Source organism: Lissotriton helveticus, chromosome 7 (genome assembly GCF_964261635.1).
Source record: "Lissotriton helveticus chromosome 7, aLisHel1.1, whole genome shotgun sequence".
Lineage (NCBI taxonomy): Eukaryota > Metazoa > Chordata > Amphibia > Caudata > Salamandridae > Lissotriton > Lissotriton helveticus.
The window spans coordinates 211,120,329-211,135,120 of NC_136068.1; the positions used below are offsets into that span (position 1 = coordinate 211,120,329).

The 14,792-nt window shown below is 41.1% G+C and overlaps 1 non-coding gene across 1 annotated transcript; it reads right to left on the bottom strand.

Moving 5' to 3' along the window:
- Positions 1-13,322: 13,322 nt before the first annotated feature.
- On the bottom strand, positions 13,323-13,505 carry LOC144771197 (U2 spliceosomal RNA). The gene has a single exon (XR_013599157.1). It is a non-coding gene; the product is annotated as a U2 spliceosomal RNA (small nuclear RNA).
- Between the last annotated feature and the right edge of the window lie 1,287 nt (positions 13,506-14,792).

Here is a 14,792-nt window from a genome sequence, read left to right on the forward strand (position 1 = left end):
CGTTTAGTACCCTGTACAGTAAACCGGATTTAGTAATGGCAACATGTATACATTCATAGCAACTGTTATTTGACGTTGCTGATCGCACATAAGTGCACATAAGGTGAAGGGAAATACTTATTATACTATGATGACAGCCAGTGCATTATGGCTACTGATTAAATATCAATAGTTGCTAAAATCTGTAGATATTTATTAACACATTGTAACTATAGAGGCTGAGTATTCGCTTTTAAATATCAAATGAATCCTTTCTTGATGTAAAAGCATAGGGAGATATGATCCTTCCCTTGATTTATTTTTAGAAACACAAGGGTTCGAAGTGGCACTATTATCGAGTTTCCCTGTGACAAATTCAAGGAAAAACGTAATAGGTGAGCTCTATGAATATTATGATAAGAGCTCCTGGCTACATAGCCCACATCAAGTTGATGTTAATACTGATATATTTAATAATTTTTCAGACCGCTGCTCAGAAGGTTTGGACCAAGTTTTAGAAGATTCGGGAGTGCCATTTTTGTCCCGAGAGAGGTAAACTTTGACCTTGATACACTACCCATATGAGATATCTCCATACGGTCTGATTGCTCATTAATAGGAATACCTAACCATATATAAAATCAGTCTAATAGAATATCTGTCCCAAGAGGTGAAAGGATCTTTATATGCCTTCGTAGGATGGAATGTGTTCCTTAAAGCTATCTGGACAAGGTTACATGCCTGTAATGGACTATTAATCATTAGCCTATATTTGAAATAAATGTTTAGAAGGTCTGAATGAATGGAGTATAGTGTCATACAACCTGCAGGAGTATTAGATGATGTAATTTAGAGTTAGATATGTTGTATCTTATATTGTACATTTTTATTTGCAGATATACCGTAAAATGTGGGAATTTATATTTTAATCCTGAGGAAGGTGTTGGCTTTTAAATCAAGTTGCCAAAACCGAAACGCGTCGATGCCAGTCTGAATTTTGACACGCTAAGTCATTGGACTAAATAACTTCTCCATCTCAAATATATATGTACAATTTGGAGTTTGATTTAATTATGTCTGACTATTTTGTCCTCTTCTATTTTAATTAGCAATATTTTCTATGTACTATTCCCTTGTTGCCATTATTGTCTGTATATTTATTTCATTGTGCTAAGATATGTGTTTTAATGTAATTTTATTTTTATGAATGTTATAATAAATTGTATACATATTTGTAATATCATTTTTGCATCATCTTTGCTCTTGCTAGACGGTATTGATTTAATTAATTCTGTTTGATGAGGTTGCAAATGTAGTATCTAGTTTGTAATTTGTCCAAAGGGGATATTGTATTTGACTCACTATCTTATTTGAGCCAGCAAGCAAACATCACAAAGAAAAAAACAGTCTTTGCTTGCATTGTCGACTACTCAGCAGCATTCAATGGGGTTGCTCGACATAAGCTTTGGAATAAGCTACGGAACTGGCAAATCCCAGCAGGCCTCTTGAACGCCATCATCTCCCTATACAATAAAACCTGATAAGAGTCAAAATAGCAGAAAATACAATCTCAAAAAAGGGCTGATTGAGGCCTAAAACAGGGCTCCGTTCTTGCTCCACCTCTCTTTGATTCATATACATCAGATTTAGGGAAGATGCTTCAAAATGCCAAACTTGCAAGTCCCAAAATAGGCACCAATAAGTTCCAAATATTTCAATACGCAGATGACCTGGTAGTGATGGACCACACCAAAATTGGCCTACTAAGGGGACTAAATGCTCCTAATACTTACAACGAGACCAACAAAGGTCATAAATTCACACAGGATCAAAGTGATGATCTTGGGGCGCTATGCGAAAAAAGCATTACTCAAAAAGAAAGTGGGCAACAAGACAATTTGTAAAGTCCATGCCATGCAGGAAATGTGGTGCATGCACACAGGGGCACACATGCTGTGCCCCTTGCATGCAGCCCAGGGTGCAGAGGCACCAGGGAGCCTTTTCCTCTCTGCAATGGTTTTCCTGGAGGAGGAACAGCAGTGAAAACCGCGGCGGAGAGGAAACTCGAAATATTTTTGGCGGGACTGCTGTGGTCCCACCAAGCATATTGCAGCCTCCTGACTGCCGCAACACAGAAAGGGAACAGCAGTTCCCTGGCAGCTGTGGTTGGGCAAAGGGGGTCTGAGCGCCCTAGTTATAATAGTGTGGTCAGAAGACTTCCACCGCTGCGCCCCCACAAATCTAGCGGTCCCTGGAACACCAGACTTGTAATAAAGCCCTAAGAGTTATCTTATTCAATAAACCGTCATCTTATAACCTATGTGACGGGCCTACCTTAGAGATATATTTGATTGTAACAGATTGATTCATTAGCAATGTGTGATGAGAGTCATTAGTATGACCTGGTCTCTGGTGCTAAGGCAAATTGAGCTCTAGCCTTCATGCTGTAAACATGTCACAGACTGCATTATGTGTGTGCAAAAGGCCTTGATTGTTACTGTTGGTGTAGCCCAGGCAGTAAAGCAATATGACAATCTTGGTGAGCACTCACTGACGTAAAGTTAGAGGAGGGAAGATCAATCTCATTATTTGAGTGGGGACAAAGGAACTTTTCAATACATGGTGCATGACATCGGAATCCTTAAGTATGGTAATGATCCTTACAATCTTAGATGGGTTTTAGCAAGTACCTACATACAAAGCCTATGCAAAGTGTATTGAAATCATCAACATGATTCCATCAAACATTATTGTACCTAAAATTGGTTTGGCCATTCTGACATTTGACTTGTAGAGGCATCAGCTGTGGACATTAAGGACAAGTGATGACCAGTGTTCTATTACTACTGTGAATAATTTCTATGTTTCCAGGCAGTTGTACCAAGTGATCGTGAATAAGTAGATTATATGTGTCAACTAGCTCTGATATGCAATCAAGGGCAGGGACAACATCATTAATGTGTTGTAAGAACCAGGACTTTGTTTTGCAGATGCCCCCACCAACTTTTTGCTTGCTAACCGGGCCCCAGTGCCAGTGCTCTCTCCCTGATCTGATATGTGTGAATTGGTAACACCAATTGCCAAAGGACTTAAACCCCCTTATAAGTACCTAGTATATGGTTCCAGTGTTACCCAGGGCTAGGGTGTTAAAGGTGTCAATGGGGCCTGAAGCACTATTTGTGCCACCTTGAGTGACCCAAGTAAACTACTCACAGCAAGCCTGCCATTGCAGACTGTGGGATTAACCTAAAGGGTTAAGCCTGTATAACCCTCTTGAGCCTAAGCTATATTACTAAGATATATTAGAAAGAGAAGATCTAGAAAGATAGATGCATCAAAATAGTAACACAATAACTTATTAATTGCTATTAGATGAAAAAAAGAAATTTTAACTGGTTACTTAAAAATTGTTTGCATAGATACAAATATTAATTATTTATTATATTAACCAGGGCATCATTACTACGCAGAGCGAAACAAGCAACATAGGCACCAAGATGAAAAACGTACGTATATATCAAGCACAATCCTTGTTAAATGCACAATGTATTAGAGTAGACGGTCGAATCCATTGTAAGGAATATGAGTACCATCTCCAGGTAGGTCGCCTAGAGTAAGAGAAACAGAATGGAGGATTTACTCATAGAGGGATGGATCAAATATCTCTATACAGTTCGGGCAATGGGCTATAGAAAAGATTTTCAACTTTGATTTGTTGATCTTGTGAAGCGTGCTCCTAGTATTGGAGGGGGTTGACTTGTTTTGGCCTTTGATTCTAGGCCTCTTCAGAACTATAGGCAAGGGCATGTACCAATGCGGTGGCTGCAGGAACTAAAAAAACATTGGCTAGCAGTGTGCAAATGAGGCCACTGGTTACGGAGGTAAATGCAAGAAGCAAATACTGGTTGAAACTGTTCAACATCTTCAAGTTGTGTGACAACGGTCTACCGGGAACAAAGTCAGATAGTACTGGAAGGTTCAATCTGACCATATATGGGCAAGCTGGCTTGCAACAACTTTAAAAAGTAGTCTATTACCCATATTTAGAAGGGAAATAAGACTGATATGCAGTTGCTGTCAATGTAGTTTGGTCTTCTTACCTTGTAAAAAAGGTGATTTTTCCGCTCAATGTCTAGCTCACTCTGAAGAATAGTTCTGAAAATCTAACTTTAGGTAGACAGTTAACTTAGTCACTCATTATGTGCACAGGGAGAAAGAGCCAAGAAGATTAACATGGATTCCCTCAGATCCACCTAATGTTTAAGAAATAATGAAAAAGAGACAGTGGAAGGACAATTGAGGTTTATTAAGGTCAAAGCTGGAGAACATACAGTGTCTGTGTACACCACTATGTAGATGGAAGCCAGTGAGTGGGTGTCAAAGTACCTCACATGTGTCCTGTGTATGTGAATGACTTTCCACTGTCTTTCTAGCTGTAGGTGTGTGCTGTCATTGCCAGCATTCTGTTTAAAGGCTTATTTTATTACAGCCATCTTATCTGACACCTATATCTTCATAAAAGTATTATTAGTAGCTTTTCTAGAATTGAGGTTCAGAGAGGGCACAAAATGGGCCTGAGCGGTCCATTTACAAATGCTATATGTGGGCAGGGAAGTCATGTCTTCTACCACCTGATGGGAGATTTCAAATTGCTAGACACATGTTTCCCTGCTCGCGTCCTTCCTGGCAGGTAATCTAGTGTGTCAAGGGCTGGGCTCCCGGGGACACAGTGTTTGAGCAGGCCTCTGGGATCAATCAATCAATCAATCAATCAGAGAATTTGTAACGCGCGCTACTTACCTGTGAGGGTCTCAAGGCACTGCGTGGGGGGGGGGGGGTGCTGCTACTGTTTGAAGAGCCAGATCTTGAGGAGCCTTCTGAAGGTGAGCAGGTCTTGGGTCTGCCGCAGATGGGTGGGGAGGGTGTTCCAGGTCTTGCCGGCGAGGAAGGAGAAGGATCTGCCGCCGGAGTCTGTTGTTGAGGTAGGCTGGTTCAGTGTTGTGGAGTGCTTTATGTGCGTGGGTGAGGAGCTTGAAGGTGATCCTCTTGTTGACAGGGAGCCAGTGCAGGTCTCTTAGGTGGGAGGAGATGTGGCTGCGGCGGGGGAGGTTGAGGATCAGTCGGGCGGAGGCATTTTGGATGCGTTGTAGTCGTTGTAGGTGTTTGGCTGAGCCCATTGCCGTAGTCCTGCTTGCTGCTGACGAGGGCTTGAGTCACAGTTCTTCTTGTTTCGGTCAGGATCCACTTGTAGATCCTGCGAAGCATGCGGAGGGTGTTATAGCAGGAGGAGGAGGAGGAGACGACGTTGACCTGTTTTGACATGGAGAGGGAAGAGTCGAGGATGAATCCTAGGTTGGGTGCGTGGTGCGTGGTCCGTGGGTGTTGGGGCTGTTCCCAGTGTGGTTGGCCACCAGGAGTCATCCCACGCAGAGCGGGTGGGGCCTAGGATGAGCACCTCCGTCTTGTACGAGTTCAGCTTCAGGCGGCTGCTCCTCATCCACTCGGCGACGGCCTTCATGCCCTCGTGGAGGTTGGTTTTGGCGGTGTGCGGGTCTCTGGTGATGGAGAGGATGAGCTGGGTGTCGTCGGCATAGGAGATGATGTTCCGGTCGTGTTGCCGGGCCACTTGTGCGAGGGGGGCCATGTAGACATTGAACAGGGTCGGGCTGAGGGAGGAGCCCTGGGGTACGCCGCAGATGATGTTGGTGGCTTCGGATCGGAAGGGTGGGAGGCGGACTTGCTGGGTTCAACCGGAGAGGAAGGACGTGGTCCAGTCCAGGGCCTTCTTCTGGATTCCGGCTTCTTGGAGGCGTGTTCTTAGTGTGTGGTGGCAGATCGTGTCGAAAGCGGCTGACAGGTCCAGGAGGATGAGGGCTGAAGTTTCGCCGTTGTCTAGCTGGTGCTGGATGTCGTCTGTGGCGGCGAGTAGGGCTGTCTCGGTGCTGTGGTTTCGTCTGAATCCGGACTGGGATGGATCTAGGGTGTTGTTGTCCTCGAGGTGGTGGGTCAGCTGTATGTTGGAGATTTTCTCGATGACCTTCGCCGGGAAGGGGAGCAGGGAGATGGACCGAAAGTTCTTGAGCTCTTTGGGGTCCGCCTTGGGCTTCTTGAGGAGGGCGTTGATTTCGGCATGCTTCCAGCTCTCCGGGAATGTTGCTGTGTCGAAGGAGATGTTGATGACCATCCGTAGTTGGGGTGCGATGATTGCGTCGCCTTTGTTGAAAATTTGGTGTGGGCAGGGGTCAGACGGAGATCCTGAATGGATGGAGTTTATGATCTTGCGTGTTTCTTCGTCGATGACGTGGGACCAGGAGGTCAGCGGGTTGGTGCATTTGGTGTTCAGGGTGGGGTCTGTTGCTGTCGAGGCGGATGGGGAATTGAAGCTGTTGTGAATGTCGGTGATCTTTGCGATGGAAGAAGGTGGCCAGTGAGTCGCACAGATCTTGCAAGGGCGGGATGTCGTTGGTATTGGCGCTGGGGTTGGAGAGTTCCTCAACTACTTGTGTCACCAGGGACTGTATGGACTTGGGGAGGGACTGAAAACATAAAGGTTAAAGTAAGGTTATAGTTAGATGAAAATGTCTGTTAGGGATATCATTTTAAACTAAACAAATATACTGAAATTCACCAGTTGTAGTTTATGGAGCTAACCATAACTTGCACCCTACCATGCACTGCTAATGACCTCACATATCATGTTACTCATGACATGTTCAAATACATCATTGATGACATCTCAAATGGCATCATTGACATCACTGATGATATCATCTACTACACTGATGTTCACTTTACTCTACAAACCAGTACAGACTTTGAAATACATAAGGAAGCACTATGCATATATATTATTTTTTTCACTAAAAAATTAACGGTTAAGGTGACTCTTGGTTAAGTATTGGAATGAGACCTAACCTAACGTAAAATAAACAAATCCACTGAATTGCACCAGTTATAGTTTAGTTAAAAAAACTATAACTTCTGATCCCATCATACAATGGCTTTCAGACAGGAACAGCATCCATCCCTAAAAAAAAAAAAACACATACCACATTCTCGTCTCTTTTTTAAAATTTAATTTTAACAAGTGATGTAATATGAGAGGTCAAAAGCTGCTTGATTTTGGTGTAATTTTAAGTTTCATGTCTAAACTATAACTGGTATATTTCAGTGTTTATTTTCCTAACTTTGCGGAGTAATACAAAAGAAATGTCTACTCTTCCTACTCAGCCCATTTTCTTCCTCCACATCACACTCCTACCTCCAGACATCTTTCCCTGAACTGAACATACTCCTCTGTCCCTTCAAGCCCACCTTCTTCTTCATGTACCCTGTACAGTTGTCTCACGTATCTCTCATCTACACACATCCCTCACACTCGTGCACACATACTGGTGCACACACACAAAGGCACACACAGACACACATTCTCATCTCTCTTATGCATCTCAATCTTTCTCATACCCATTTTTCCCTCTAAGGCGATAGCTGCCAAGTTTCCCAGGTTCATGAATGGATTGCTGCCACAGTCTTGGTTTTTTCTGGAACTTGTTGTCTTGGTATATAATGGGATCGAAAGATTGAAAGTCGCAAAATAGAAAGACAAACCTGAACAGATGCTGCTCATCCTGTATGGACCAAGGACACGATTGCAAAAAATGTTTCTGCATCTGTCATCTACACATCTGTCATTATTACGCATCCACACTGCCCTTATAATAAACTAATTTCCCCCTCTTCTGAATTCCACATCCCCCAACATTTGTATGTACTTCTTTTGCCTGCACTGTCCTTTTCCAACATATTTCATACTGCCATGCACCTGTCAGTTAACAAAAACACAGTTCCTACCTGAGAAGACCTCCCCTTAGCACACATTCAATTGATTGATCAAATCTCCTTTGCTTGTGCGACAGGATGTTGCCCTCGATGATATTTCAGGAGTCAGGCCAGGATTGTAGGTACTACATGTGTGCTGCTCATTTGTAACTCCCCAATCACCAGCCCAACCAATCCTTCTGGCATGCAGGCACCTCAAAAGCCGTGACAATATGCCCTATCTGAATGGCAAGCTCAGTTGGGTGCGATGATCTATGGCAGAATTGTGGATTCTGTGATTTGAGGGTCTAATTCATGATTTGAGAATCTTTATATTCGAGAATCTACTGCAGGATTTGAGGATGCCACTGTCTATTAAGACCGCATAAGGTAATAGCCTGGTGCTTGCCTTTCCTCCCTGTTGATGAGAAGATGACAGGAAGCCACTGATTGGGCTCTGCTCTTCACCTGTGTGCCTCAGCTTGGTTCTGCTCTTCACCTGTGTTCCTGGCTCTCCAGCTTAAACAATATTTAAGCCTGGTGCTGAGTTTATTTTCCTAGAAATTTTCTGCTTGTGGCACATCTTGAAACTTCTTGTGCAGCATCACTTCAAAGAATTTTGTCACATCTTTGGAACTCTTGACAGAAATTCCTTGCATCCTTGAAACACTACTGATACTTCTTGATCTGTCCTCCGCCTTCGATACGGTCAAGCATGCCAACCTTCTGTCCCTATTGGAACGAAGGATGGGCCTCTCGGGCACAGTGCTGCAATGGTTCTCCTCCTTCTTGAATAACAGAACTCAAAGATTCAAGATGAGGAATTCACTCTTGCAACCCTCTATGGGCATCCTTGGTGTTCTTCAGTGATCTGCCCTACCACCCATTCTTTTCAACTTCCTAATGGAGCCTTTGGTGAACGCACTGAAATCTGCGAACATTCTGTACACTTCTACGGGGATGACACCCAACTGTATCTGAAAATCATCTCACCAGAAGATTTCATTGCCCTCAACACTATTTTACTCAACACGCAAAGCTGGCTCACTAACAACCACCTCATTCTGAATACCAACTGAACACCAAAGCTAGACTTATGGTTAAAGCACCTGACCTCCTTTGACTGTGTCCCCCTCATCATTGACTCAGCAAAATCCCTAGGAATCACCATAGACAAACATCTGAATATGCAGTCGCACATCTCTATTGCCTCCAAGGGAGCTAATTACAAGTTGAGTATATTAAGGAAACTCAAATCCTTCCTCCCTCAGGCTGATCTAAAAATGGCTGTACCTGCCCTAGTGCTACCCAGTTTAGACAACGGAAGCACCACCCTCTGTGGTGTCGCTAAATACAAGCTGGCTCCGCTAAGAGGAGCACTGAATGCTGCGGCTAGACTGGTATCAGGAACCAAAACAAATTGTCACATCTCTCCAACCTTGAAAGCCCTGAATTGGTTGCCCCATGAGGCACGAATACACCTTAAAGTGGCCTGCATGACACACAAAGCAATTCACAACAATACACTCAGTTACCTAGCTCTAAAGTTATAAAGGTCTCGAGGCTGCAGACGAAGTGCGAGCACTTTCCTTCTGAAACCCCAATCCTTCCATAAGAAGAGAACTGGTTATAGAGCTTTCTCAGGGATTGCACCAAGGATTTGGAACTCCTTACCTCCAGTAGTGTGTGCAATTACTTCCCGTACCTCCTTCAAAAAAGAAGTAAAAGTACTGCAGATGAACAAATTCATGCCATAAGTTTGATTTCTAGGATGTCACCGAGTCATCTTTATGATCGGAATACTATTGCCTGTCTCAGGTGGAATGGTTGAGTCCATTTTATGTATGACGAATATCACTACCCTTATTGCTCAATATTTGTATGTAGTGTAAAGCTTAGCTGGTGGTGGTGGCTCTTGGTTTTATCTATACCCTTCTTATCCATTGGGATTCGATCGTGGTTATAATATGTATGTTTGCTAGCACATTCACCTAATGTTCTTTAACTGTATATTGTACTACATCCTGCAGTTTCATGGTCCTCTATGTTTGTTATTCATATATTTTATATTCCTTTTGTACGAATTGACACTTTCGAATGTATGTATACCACCTCAACCATTTATGTTCTTATACTGTAAAGCGCTCTGATACCCTCGTGGGTCACGTTCGCGCTATATAAAACTTTATAAATAAATAAATAAAACTACTACCTCTTCCAGTGCTGTCTTCAAAGGCCTCCAGTTGGTGATAAGATAGGGAGAGTTAGATTTATTTGTTCTGATTGTAAAACTACTGTTGAGTTTTTGAACTGACCCTTGCACATATATACTGGATCTCTGCCTTGCCTTCTAAACTGTGGTATAAAACTGTCTCTTCGGTCTTCACAGGGTAATTTACAACCCCTGAGTGAACTTGTGTTCCTGTTCGGTGACTCAAGTTGTGGCGCTTAAATCCCTGTATATAGGATGTTGAAACAGGACCAAGATAAAGGTGCTCAGCATTTGTTTTGATGAGTGTTTATGATAATGTACCTGTAGCTAGAGTGATTTGCGGGTATTTTACAGTTTCTGTAGATATTATCATTCATGTGAAATCCATGTAAAAGAAGAAAACTGCATGCAAAAGTTAGTGTCTATTGGAACATCCTGCATAGAAGACCCATGCCCCACAAATAGTCATCCCCTGTGCATTGTGGATAGACTCACCTTCCTCCAAGCTCACAAAATAAATTTTTTAAGGTAGAAGACTTTAAAAAATAACTACACAGATAGAGGGAAACCCTTTTGTTTATTCTAGTAGGAGCACAAAATGGTGTCTCTGCCAATTAGCACTGACTACGGCCCGGCCGTGCTAGTGTTGGGACAATGCCTTTTCATTAAATAACCCTCTCCTTCTAGCTCAAGAACATACAAATATAATAAACAATTGAATATGAGACAGCTCTATCGTCACTGTCCAAATTGTATTTTAATTTAAAATTCTTATTTGTCACGGTTGTATTATGATGAGGAGAAATATTGCAATTTGTCTTTATATTTGTAAACCTCATCCCAACATCTGGCGGCTTTTACAGGCTTGTCATTTGTGTAAGTATCCCAAAAATATTTATTCGGGAGGCATTGAGAGTCTGACTAACTGTTAAATGTTGCACAACAAATAGGCTAATAGCAGAGGCCACTTAAAATATTGTTCATCGTACCCTGTCACTGAGCAGACACAGGTGCCTTGCCAGCTGTAACACCTTCCGCCATGCTGTAATTCATATGTGATAGTTGGATTTGCACAATGATTAACACCCTCTATTTGAACATTAAATATGCCATTTTAAATAACTGTAAATGCGCATTCATTATGCATTTGTTATTCTGCAAATATAATTTCCTGGGTGGGATTGGAGTACAATCTCCTCTGCAAAGTGCAAACAGCAGCTTAATCCAAACTGACATAATGGAATCATCATTCTCTTAATGAGTGGAGGATGGCCACTGTCAAGAGGATTTAATGCAGGTGACAGCAAACGGCTGAGGGAACCAGGGTAAGTCTCTGCACCCATGATAGAACAAGTGACTTCAACGCTGTAGTGACAGCTGGAGGCAGAACAGTGCTATTTTCCCCTTGATTCACTTTGCTAAGTATTACCTCCTTGCATCTACTATGATAGCAAACATTTTAACTGCACCAATGTAGTTTGGCGCATAAAGGAAATTTCGATCGGCTTTAGATTCCCAGGAGTAGCCTGTGGGAAAGCTAATTTGTTAACGTAAAAATAATGAATCTATTAGTTTAATGTGCAATGACAAATATAAAAGAAGATGCAGAAAAACACACGCATTTGAAATGTGCTGATTTACAATACCAGTCATGGTTCCCCTAGTAGGTCATACAAAAGCTATGAAGCAATTTTCCTTTAACTAAAAGAAAAATCTAATATTGTATAAATGTGCACAACATGAATTAGTAGCTTGATTTTAAACTTACCTGCTTAGAAATATTGTCATAATTGAAGAATGATCTAGTTTAACCAATGTATTATCTTATAAGCAACACTTTATTTATTAAAAGCCATGAATTTCCTTCTTTCTTGTATTTCATATAACCTTTGAATAGAATGATTTGTGCATTTTAAACAATGATGCTTGATTCATAGCAAAAAGAATGCATTACCTAACAGTGATTTTGCCTTTTAGTTATTAGTTCATTGTTCTCGCAGTGAAATGAACTTATATGTAGAAGTTGATCTGTGTTTTAAGGATTATGGGAACCAATGTTCCCAGAATCAAACTAAGAAAGCCTGACTTTATCTAACCTTGTGATAAAGTGTACGAGCCACATGTATTTTTGTGGGAACGGAGGAGCTGAACCTGCTTACCGAAGAAGCCTGCCATCCTTTTGGTTCATGGAAGAAGAAGCTTGATTCAATGTTTTAACATGTTTTCCTGACTTTCGTATTAGTGCGTTTTCCTAGGTAGCTACTCACACAATCTCAACGCTTTTGCCTCAGACCTAGACCCTTGGTGGTTGTGAGCGGCTACTGCTGCTACTTTTTCCCTTTTTGCCTCACTTTGCTATTTGATTTTCAACAGATTGGTACTGCAACTGTATGCTCATTTTCTTGGATTTTTTGAGACTCGGTGAGTCTTATGAACTACTCTTTATGGGAAGTTCTGCTACTCTAATTTGGCTTTGAAGCTTCATGCTCCTCTAATCTACCCCTGTGCTTCAAATTCGAACTCTTCATGGGTTCTTGAACTCTAAAACTCCGATCTTTAGAACAGGGAATCTAGGGGCATATTATCAAGGACAGGCGATACATTATCGCCGCTTTTATCGGCAGGAAACTGCCGATAAAGCGGTGATAATGGCCTTGATAATATGCTCTATGAATTCCAATCGAAGCCCATGTTAGATGTGAACACATCTAACATGGGCTTCGATTGGAATTCATAGAGCATATTATCAAGGTCATTATCGTCGCTTTATCGGCAGTTTCCTGCCGATAAAAGCGGCGATAATGTATCGCCTGTCCTTGATAATATGCCCCCTATTCCTTTATGGAACACGCTTAATGCATTATATATTTTATGCTGTGTTCTAACCATTCTTTTGATGAGATTTCTATAAACTTATTTTATTTATGGACAACCTGAAATAAAGACAAAATAAAGAAAAGAACGTTATTAATTTCTTAATGAGAATAAAGTGTTAGAAAAATTACCCTAACTCTCATCATTGATTTAGCTTATGGGACCTAGGAGACTATATTTGAAATATCAGCTTAGGAAACTCAAGTTCAAACACGCTAGGGTGGCACTGCTGTTTTTAAAAATGTCCTCTGACAATTTTACACTTTGTTGTACTTTAAGTTTCCTAAAGGCCGCATTGAGACTACGTAAAACTAGAGGGGTTGCTTTTTCTTTAATTACTGTAATGTACTTGATTTTGTGTTTTGTAAAGCATATGGGGGAGATTTAAATGTAATGCTTTTATGATTTGACTCAAATCGAAATAAAGCTAAATGAAGATGAAGACAGAACTTAAAACTGTTGATACTATTTAAACTTGTGATGTCTGATTATGCTCCTTAATGCCTAATACAACATTCCAAGATCCATCCAGAGAAAGAAGAATGATTTAGTGGGGAAAATTATCATTAAACTGATAAAACAGATACTACACTTGATCTTAGCGAAAAGGCCGAGAAGCGATGTGGGGAAAATTATCATAATACTATAATTGAGCCCAGAGATTACATTTTTGGGCCCAATCTGCGCTTTCAGTTTTCTGATAGCATAGTATTTAGCCAAATGTTCTGAATAAGGAGATATAAATAATTACCCGAGTTAGAATAAAATACCCGAATCCTGGAAGCCAATTCCCAGAGATTGAGGAGCCGAATAGGGGTGATTTTCGAAGGCAGTTGCTGTTTGGAGGTGTGCGTATTAATAGGGTGATGGAACATCTATCGCAATTGTAATTGTGTTTATCATTGTATTATTGAGTTGAGATTAAATGATTTGATGAATGAAGGTGTTTATTGTTTCTATGTGAAAAGAATGAAGAATTCAGACTCTGCGTAGCTTAAGATCCTATCATAACAAAAGATTGAGCCAAGTGTAGAACACCCTTTAATAAGACATAGTCGAATAGTATTTCTTGTCTGCAGAGATTTGATGGTGTAGATTGTGAGGTACCATCACCTACACAAATTGAAAAAGAAATACTAATCATCTGTTGTAGTTGTGCAATATTAATTGATGTTAGCATAACCTAATTGTGCAAACAGGGAAAACTGCATTGATTTGGGTGATTTCACACTGGTTGAGAATTCACTTGCAAATGAAATTTATGTGTGATGATAAAAGTTGAGGTGTAAAACCCTAATATCCCAGTTGTTAAAGTGCTATTATTTTCCTTTAGAAGAACAAACAAGAATTGATATATGTTTTAATCCATTTATTAATCCATTTTATCAATTCGGTAATGTGTAATAGCATTCCTGTGGGATGCATATTTTCAAGTGCTGCACCATCCAATTTTACCCTATGACCTTTCTAGTAAGGAGAGCTTTTTGGAGTATCAACTTCATCTTTCTAGGTCACATCAGTCAATTTCTCATGGGTAATTGCTGCTGGTCTTGTAATTTCTTTACTTATTTAAACTAATTATTTTTCTTGATATGCCTTCAAAAATTCGAAATCCACTATAATTTCCTCTATTTTCGTTTTTATTCTTGGGATATTTAATGCCCTCTCCTTCTCATGTTCTAGGCTAATCATTTGCACTGAGCCTTCTGTCTTTTTAACCACTTCCATGCTAATGACAAGGTCAGCTCGTCATGCAGTTTACTGGACCTGTGCTTATGACGAGCTGACCTTGTCATGAACAATGGTAAATGTCAAAGCCCAGCACCCAGCGGGAATTGCCTTAGCAGGCAAGGTGTTAATACCTACAGCTTCCTCAAACCATAGTGGAAAAATGTCATCCTCAATCAAG